The sequence below is a fragment of the Spea bombifrons genome, chromosome 1 (genome assembly GCF_027358695.1).
Source record: "Spea bombifrons isolate aSpeBom1 chromosome 1, aSpeBom1.2.pri, whole genome shotgun sequence".
NCBI classification, from domain to species: Eukaryota; Metazoa; Chordata; class Amphibia; order Anura; family Pelobatidae; genus Spea; species Spea bombifrons.
This window is the reverse complement of record NC_071087.1, coordinates 134,184,365-134,194,225: the sequence shown is the minus strand read 5'-3', so window position 1 is coordinate 134,194,225 and position 9,861 is coordinate 134,184,365.

Here is a 9,861-nt window from a genome sequence, read left to right as displayed (position 1 = left end):
TTTAAGTCTGAGGAAATAATATGCTATTATTGACCAGCCGTGCTGCGCACGTTATCTATGTATATGTACAGCCTTGCTTCTATTAAAACCTGAAGAACAGTAACACAAATTTTGTGGAAGACACTCATGAAAGATTACATATTTTAAACAAATTGGAAGTATTGATTTTATTTAAGATTTTATTTGTCTTTTGGTTCTGCACCCATGCACATGTATTCACAACCATCAGATCAATGAAGACTTCTTGGGCATTAACATGGAAGGTCATGGCAACACTAGGTGGTGTGTTTGTTAGCTTGATAAGATGGTTCTATTAACCAAGGATACTTAAAAAATACATTACTCAGGGTAGCATTGGTCTTGGAACACTTCTGCTGTATACACCATAAGTAAAGAACCAGTGTTACTTGGAATTACACCTAAGACATTCTCTTCTACTGATATTGAGCAATAAAATTGAGAGCTTACTCTGTCCCTTGTTTGATAGATATAAATATGCCAAATCCTAAAGAACTGATTTCTATACTCCCATTGAGCTCCTTGAAGAGGAATACCCACAACCCTGCCCATTTTAAACAAAGCATTAAGTATTTAAGTAACTGATGCGCATCATAAACCTCCATAAGCTCAGAGGCAGCTAATGGCATCCGACATCCTATACCGAAGGCCACAAATTCCCCCTCGCAAAAGGGGCATCTGACATCACTGGTGGATGTCATTGCCCAGTTTGGTCTGTGTTTGGTCTGTAGTTGAGCAAGGAAGGATGATGCCAAAGTACTGTGAAGACTGAAGAAATGGTGGTCAGTGCACATGGAGGGAACATGAAAGCAGATATACCAATGGAAAACTTTAGGCATGTTTTCCAATGCACAGCTTCACCTAATGCCAGCAAGTAAAGAATACTAGGTACCCAGCTGACTACACAGCTATGCTGCCCAAAAATGTAGATTTCCCAAAAATAGAGCCAGGCAACATTGTGCAAGTACCCCTTTAAGTACTCTATCCCATTGTCCAGTAAATGTTTTAACTAGGTTTTGCATCCTAAACCAAAGAGAGAATTACCTGGTCATGGTTGTTTTAATGACACAGAGGTATTATAATTATTGAAACGAATAACCAAGATTTTTTAAATTCATATATAATGATAAATTAATTTGTTTTCCTTTTTTAAGTTTATTTTTTCATCACCATTCTAGTTTGGATGACAAGTCATGTCTATGAATCGGAGGGTCAAGTACAATTAAGGGGTTAAACAAATGTAATATACCTTTTCAGTTAATGAGTTGAAAAGATGATGGAAAATATACTCCAATCAATCCTTAAACTGTGCTCTTGGTCATTGACTATTTGACTCACCTTGGTTGAGTTATTTCTTCAGAAGTCACAGACTGCTGGTTAGCTAGCACAGTTCAAGCTGATTGAACAGAAATATCAATAAGAAGTAATGAGGACCAGAGAAAATCAATTCCCATCTTAAGAGAAGGTTTTTTTTTACTTCTCTCTACTATACTAGATTAGACGTTTGATTTTGAAACATTTTGTCTCATGAATGTTTACAACAAATAGAGACCCACACATCTTTCTTTTGTTTTTGCTGTCATACTAATGATTTTACTACAGATAGTAGAGTCACAAATGAGCTTAGTGAATGAATCTTACAGAGTGCTTCTCATCCAACATACACATGGAGTTGATTCATAGAATATAAACAGCAAGGTTCGTGTTAGAAGAATAGGAAGGGTATAGCTCATGGCTTAAAAGAAATTTTGCAACCCTCCTCTTCCATTTATTCAACAAACTGAAATGGGTTTGCCGTATGAGTGGTGGGATAGGCCTAGAGGAACAAAGAAATGTACATGGAGGACAGAGAGGTAAGTTGACATGGTGGAAGAGAGAGGGATGTCCAGGAGAATTACAGAGGAAGAGAAATGTGCTATGAGAGCAATGAAGAGATAAATTGTAGGAGGGAAGAGGGCATATGGTATAGGGAACAACTGGAAGGAGAAATGATCATGGGGATATGAAACAGGAAAATATAAACAGGGTACTGGAGAGGGAACGAATACATGCAAGCAAGATGGTTTGTGGATTGAATACAGCAATGAATACCAACTAGGGGGAGTGATCCATAGTATTGTATCTGACCCTAATATTTCTGTTTACTAGCATTTTTATAACCCAGGAATGATATACCATGACAAGTGCATAGTTGAATGTGCCCCCCAGATGACCGTACCCACAAACCCAAACGTCTTCCCTAAAAAAGACATGCACACCTTTATTGAGTGCAAATATAATTTCCACAGCTTTATTAACATTTACAATATTTAAAGGTCATTGTCAAAACAGACCATCACAATTAAACAGTGATAACATATTCCACTTCATAAACAATGATAATTACCCCCCCATTATAAACATATTAACCGTATAACATTGGCACCACCACATACCAGGTGTCTCCACCCTAACCCGTTGACCACTGTAGGGGCATACCAAGACACCCCTACACCACCAAATAACCAATGTAGGGGCATACCGAGACACCCCTACACCACCAAATCAACCAAATAACCAATGCAAGGGCATACCGAGACACCCCTATACCACCCCAGGTTCCGAGTCACAGGCCAGCTCGAAACCTACCAAACTAACTTGAACCAAGTCAAATTAGTAAAACCAAAACCCATTGTACCAAAACAATTATCCCCAAGTATCCCCACCAGTGGCGGAACTACCGGGGTCGCAGGGGTCGCGACTGCGACCGGGCCCTGGAGTTCTGCCAGTCAGGGGGGCCCAAGGGGTGCCGAGCGCTTGCTGAAAACAACCGCTCGGCAACTCTTGGGCCCCCCTGACTGGCAGAAATCCAGGATGCCTCAGCTCCCCACTGCTGCCGCCGCAGCCGCCGCCGCCGCCACCTGCCTCAGCCCTGCCCAGAGTGCAGTGTTGGGAGCGTGAGGCGTTTGTCTCGGGTGCCGGCGCTTCACGCTGAGCGCCGGCATATGACGTCATATGCCGGCGCTCAGCAGTAAAGCGCCGGCACCCGAGACAAACGCCTCACACTCCCAACACAGGAGTTGACGGTAAGTGACCTACAAAGGGGGGGTAGGGAGGGAGTGGGTAGATTGTGAGAAGGGGGAGTAGGGAGGGAGTGGGTAGATCGTGAGAAGGGGGGTAGGGAGGGAGTGGGTAGATCGTGAGAAGGGGGTAGGGAGGGAGAGGGTAGATCGTGAGAAGGGGGGGTAGGGAGGGAGAGGGTAGATCGTGAGAAAGGGATAGATGGGTTGGGGGTGGGGGGGCCCTTAACAGATTCTCGCACCGGGGCCCTAAGGTTTCTAGTTACGCCCCTGATCCCCACCTCTGTGAAATAACGGGGTAGACACCTCCGCAATCCACTAGTAAAAGGAGGGAGGGTGGGACAAACCAGATTTAGAAAAACAATTAAGTGAGCCTTTTACCCTTAGTGTTAACCCCACCCATAACAATATTGCACCAATTGAATTAAATCACTCCTTTATGCACACCCACTAGCTCTGTCAAGGCCCACTCCACTAAGCTGTGCTGCTCCATGGGCTTCAGGTGTGATTGATAATAATCCAGGGAAAGAACAGTACATACAAAAAACAATATTGTGCCTTATTGAAAGATCAATGAGAGATAAATAAGTTGGTGAGGCTCCCAATGACATGATGAGCTATTATCTGATTGTCTTTTTTTGGAATTAATTATTCCCATGCAAACAAAGCACAAGTATAACAATAGCAATAATCGTGCCACTAAGTAAAGTGGTTTATTATAATGAACACACACATCTGTCTTTATCTGTATTTATATCTATATGTACTTGTTCTATTTTTAATATTTAAATATCTTACTTAACTCTGGTCCACAGGTTTAAGTCTTAGTGGCAGCATAACCAAACTGTTTAATAAATGATGCTCTAAAGCAAAAAAATTGGCAACCTCACCAGGTTTATAGTGTTTGAGCTCTGAGGGTGGGGGTGATTTATTCAGCAGGAAGGGTTGGTAATTTCCAGTCTACTATACTTGCAAGTCTCAGAATTGATTGTTTTATTACGGAGTGGTTATAGCCCATGGCAGCGTCTTTTGCAACTGCTAATTAAGGAAGACATGGTCCACTGGTTAATTGCCTACATTGGCTAAATGATAAGGAGAGAGGGATAAATGCGTCTTAAATGCCTTAAAATTTGTGATAAATGATCCTTTTCATATATGTTTTCTGCATGATATTAAGTTTAACTACTACATTTATCTTTATATTAAATAATTATTTGTAAAACTAACCATCCTTTATTAAAGACAAGGTACCTTGTATAACAGACTTCTATTCTCAGAACAAAGGCTGTTCATAAATAGTGGACAAACATGACACCAAGCTCAACAAGGATTCCATGAGATGACCTTCAAGTCATGCAAAGATTCTGGTTTTATATAGGGCCTGAAATGACAGAAGACATATCAAACCTGACACCTGCTCAATAGCAGTCATTGGCCTTCCTTGATGTCTACAGAACTTAAGTAGAATGTCCTATCCTTAACTGTCATTCTCAATTTATCTCCAGCTCTGTCATTATGTCTCTTCAACTCCTAAACATGCTTTCTCTTTCCTGCAACATGATCTCATCTTAATGCTATTTATCCTTCCTCAGCTCATCCTAAAAATCCCTTTGTCTTTTGTTGATCTCTTACCGCTGTAATACCTTCCAACACTATATATATATTCATTGCATCATTTAAGATTAAATGAGAATAGTCTGCAAAAATGTTTATACATACGTGCTAGAATGAAAAGTATTATACATTGCAAAAGATTACCTATAATCAGAGATTAAATTAAACATGCAGACCTATATAAATATGGGGCCTCTTTTATATTTCATTCAGATGAAAGTATATTATTTGCTTCAAAATATCGCGAGGAGGCTGTCAAATAACGTGAGTAGTTCTATACTAGTCTTCTGCTTATCATCAAAATGATGGTTTTACCTATAGAACCAATCACTCCGGAAACTGATCTAAAATTACATGGACCACCTACCAGTGAACCAGTGAAATGTTTCTTTAAAACTGAATAACAAGATACTTTCAGTAAAACTTTGGTTCTTTCTAAATAGTTAACATAACCACTCTCTAGACTACTTGGCATTGTATTTTAAGATAATTATTATATGACAGATGCATTTAAATGAAAAATTCAAGTGAAATACTGGTTTCTATTTTATTGTACAAACAGGTATTTTCACAAAAAAACATTAGAAAATAAATTAATCAGTACATAAGGTACTGAATATACATTTCTGTTTCTCACTTTCTGCAGTCTTAAAACACCCTCCTGCTCAGAATGTCCTTTAAAATGAAGTTCCCCTATTTATCTGGAAACACATAATCTGCTTTCTGTTACCTACAGTTGTAAGTGTTTATATTTATTTTAAAGGTAACAGACAGCGGGATAAAGGCACTTCTTAACTGTGTTTTACTTTCAAGTGAGTCAGTGTGCATCGCCTCTGTGGCTTCCACAATGAAGGGGACATAATGAGATTTTTATTTCATATTCTGATACAAAATATTGCAAACTAGACTAAAAGGTTTTTTTACAAACATGTTACTACACTTTACAAGTGTTTACAATTGCAATCAGTTTGAAACCATTTTGTTGAATTCAGTATAATTTGAAATGTTTATATATTTTACTATGAATTTTCAGTCCATCAAGAGAAAAAAGTCAATGTGCTCCTATATCTGATCCTACGATTCATGTGTTCGTGTGTGTGTATCTGTCAGTCCAAGAGACGGTAACTGGAAACTAGACTTTTTCCTATTACAAGTGTTTAAAGAGAATTCAAGAAGAGTGATGTCATTGAAAATCTAATAATACCATCAGTGGCCACCTCTCAAAGACAGAAATTGGCCATACATGAGGGGGCTCAAACTTTCTACTGCAACCTGTAGAAAAGTATCTGGACTGAAATTCAATGAGAGTGTTTTCCTTATTTTGTCACTCAATGTTGAGTAGACATTTTTTACTTGCACAGTGATGTGATTAAGGTCTGATACATCCTCAGAGACAAGCATAATGATGTCAAGTAACTGAAGCCATTGTGTGCTTGAGCAAAACGAGACAGGTTTTTTCTTCTTTAACCTGGTGTGACTCTGTAGAAAATTGTTATTGCATAGCAAAATATCCTTAAGTAAATGAAAAGTATCAATGAAGAGGATTAGTATATTAGTTTTTGGCCAGATTGTACAAAAACGTGTACATTAAATTGTGAAATATATTAACATTAATTATGACATCATTATTAATTATGAGAAATACTACAGGCCATTGCAACATTTTATTAGAAACAAGCAAAGTGTAACAGCAGAATATTACATTCTACTTGAGACTTTATTTTTTTGTAAATAGATATAGTACAAAAAATTGAATACATGGTACAGAACACTTTTTTAAATACCCATTTGGTTTCAGACAAGTATGTGTCAGAGTTCAGCAAACCGCTTGGGCTGTGCTACTAATAGTTGTTCTTTTTCTGGAATGTTCCAAGAGAGACTTATAAAGGCCATTAAGAACCAGACATAAAAGCATGATGACATATAAAAAAAAAAATTATAATACGTATCATAATAAAGAATCAGCAATGCTGGGAATGTATTAAAGTGTTACCCGATATTTCTCAATTCAAGTGAAAATAATGATGTGCGGGGCCTCATTTAAAGCTGAAGTTCTACTGACAATTTCGCTAATATACTTTTTGTTATAAAAACCGTTGAATGTTCTACCGATAACCTCTATGGACTTAGTTTTGGGTCAAACAATGCATTTTCAATGATCGACCCCTCTAAATACAGCCCTTTGTTACTATACTCACTTATACATTTTGATAGACTTCATACTCCTCAGGGCATACTTGACAACGAGAGAAATCTCAACGTGTTCTTCCTGGTAAACTACTTTTTAAATAAATAAATAAAAATTAATAAATATTGCAATGAGAGTTTGACATATTAATAGCACATTTACATGAACAGAGACAAAAGGACCAAACATAGCATTTAAATTTATATCTTGTGGTGTGAGGCAATGTCTGCGAACTGCCAAGTATTTCAATTTAATTTGTATCTGCCAATAGAAGCATTTTTGGTGTTGTGTATATATACACTCACTGGCCACTTTATTAGGTGCACCTTGCTAGTATCAGGTTGGACCCCCTTTTGCCTTCAGAATTGCCTTCCTTCGTCCTGGCATATTTTACAAAGCATTGGTTGATGGCAGGTGAGCCCCCTGCCGGCGCTCATACAGGCTTCTGACGCAACTTGGCTCCAAATGTTAAAGGACCGTATGAACGACCAATAGAGTCGGTCGTACACACCTTAAGCTATTGGACGGCAAACCAATTGGTTGATGCCAGCGGAGGGCTCTGCAGGCGACCAATAGAGTCGCTCGCACGCCCCTTTAACTCCTGATGGCGAACCTACGGATTTCCGCTGCCGCTAACCCCTGTGATTCTGCGTGGATAAGGTAGGCTAGATGGGGAAGGGGCCAGGGAGATTAGTAGACGAAGACGATCACGAAGATTCTTCGTATATGTTTTGCCGCCGCCATGTTGGTATGTTCGGTATTTGGGCTGAACAACGAAAATGCACCCTTCGTGTTCGCTTTCATGTTCACCCGAATACAAATGCACAAGTCTAGTATCCAGCATTGTAACTGTCACCGCATTTGTATACAGTAATCCTAGAGTACCAGCAGGTGCAGCCTCAACTAGTATTACATCAGGCAATTTAGGGTACAATGCCAGCTTTAGCATCCGATGTCTATTGGAGAATACAGTATTGATTTTTTTTTTACTTTTTTACAATAATATATTTAAAAAGAAAAAAAAATCCTGCTTTAGTAAAACAATTTAAGGTTTTTAAAATTCTACATGTTGTGATGACCAAGGTCACATAACAAACTGAAGCACAGGTAACCCCAAGGTTCTTGAATAACGTAACACACGAGTTACAATTTTCATAGCGAACATTCTGCAGCCAGTTCTCATTTTACAACAGCTCAGCTTACAGAAGTTCAAACTTACATCACGTCTCTTTTTTAAGCTGGGCAAACAATACTTACAACATCTTGTCTTCTCATTACGTTTTTTACAGCTGAAATTATACTGCTCCATGTTCTCTTAACAAAAAATAGCTTTAGATACAGTAGCTGTATACTATATGTGTGTATATTTACTTTTGATCTGCAGTTCTCTTCAGGTGAGGATTTACAATATCTCTGGAAGTTAGAGTACAACTAATTATATAGGATTACTGATATTAAATATTTTTTTAAATGTTTGTAATACAATCCACATAAAATTTGACTCATCTTATATTGTCCAATAATAATATGTTAACGTATAAAAATCAGAGTTTCAACTTGTGACAATTAATAAAAGTAAATAATCACATAAAATTCTCATTTGAAGAGTTATCTAGTACATTTTGAAAGTCAAAGAGGATAGCTTTGTGTATTGGTTATAGTTAAATATAGCCTGACCTTCACACTTTTTAAGGATTGATTCCCATATCTTAGTAGTCATCAGATTTAGCCAACTTTAATCTCTTTCCTTTAGTCTTTCAATGACTTTCCTGCTAAGGGCGGCAAACTTTTTCCGTGTTCTCTCTGTGCAGTGAAAATCATCCTAACAAAATGTGGGATTTATAATTTATAGTAAATGTGTGACATTTAGGTAGTATATATATATATATATATATATATATATTATACAACATTTACCACGGTCAAATACATCTACCCTTGGCTTAGATTACCTTGGACACGACTTAATCATTACTATAAGCGATGTGAGTTGTCTTCTACAATGACATTTGAATTCAGCCTCATCAGTCTCATCATCTCTTGAATACGTTTTTTAAAGCACAACAGTAATACAAAATGTGAAAGGAAGTGATATATTAAAATAGCATATGAAACGTTGTCTTCCATTTAGGTACTGACCATTTCTGATCCTGCTTAGCAATCAGCAGCTAATGTAATCAGGCAGCTCTGGGTCAGCGTGGCTGTAGGGATGACTCCATGTACTCACAAATCTTGGGAACCCCAAATAGCTGTGGTCACATTTCTCAGGAATATCCAATCTCGTGGGAAATCCATGCCCCTCAGGGGTGTCCCTTCATACGTCACATACCTAAGAAGTTCAGCTACTTTGCTAGTCTGTAACAGCTACTTCGTGCCTTTGTTCCTGATAACCTCTGCTTGCTCTATGTATTCCTACAATGACTCGCCTACCTGGACCTGAACCATAGCCACATGTCCAGCGGACTGCCACAATTACACCACCTGTTTCTTCTCTTCAAAACCACACTTATTTCTTACCTTCTATGGGATTGATCCTCCTTTTTGTGTCTATAGCTTATTGAAACTATGATAACAATATGCCCTTCCTTGCTATTGGGTGATAGAATGTATGTGGCTGAGTCACCTCAGATTTTTAATTACTTTTCAGTTAGTATTTGTATGAAAACTGTTTTGGATGCTTTCCAATAAAGCCTTTCTTCAATTGTTGAACTGCTCCAAATTATGTGAATATAAATGTACGTGCACGGAGAGAAAAATAAGACACACGACACACTCTGGGTCAGGTCCAAAATCACTCTGCTTTATTTTGTTTATATTATAGATTATATAGTGTCCAGAAAAAAAGGGACGTCAGATTACGTAAAGCTTATTAATTGGTTAATCCTGAAACTATGCGGAAATAGGCAGAAAGGCAGAAAACCGTTAGAAACAAATATTAGATACTTTCCTGCAACAAGATATAGCCAGAATGGCGCTTGCGGT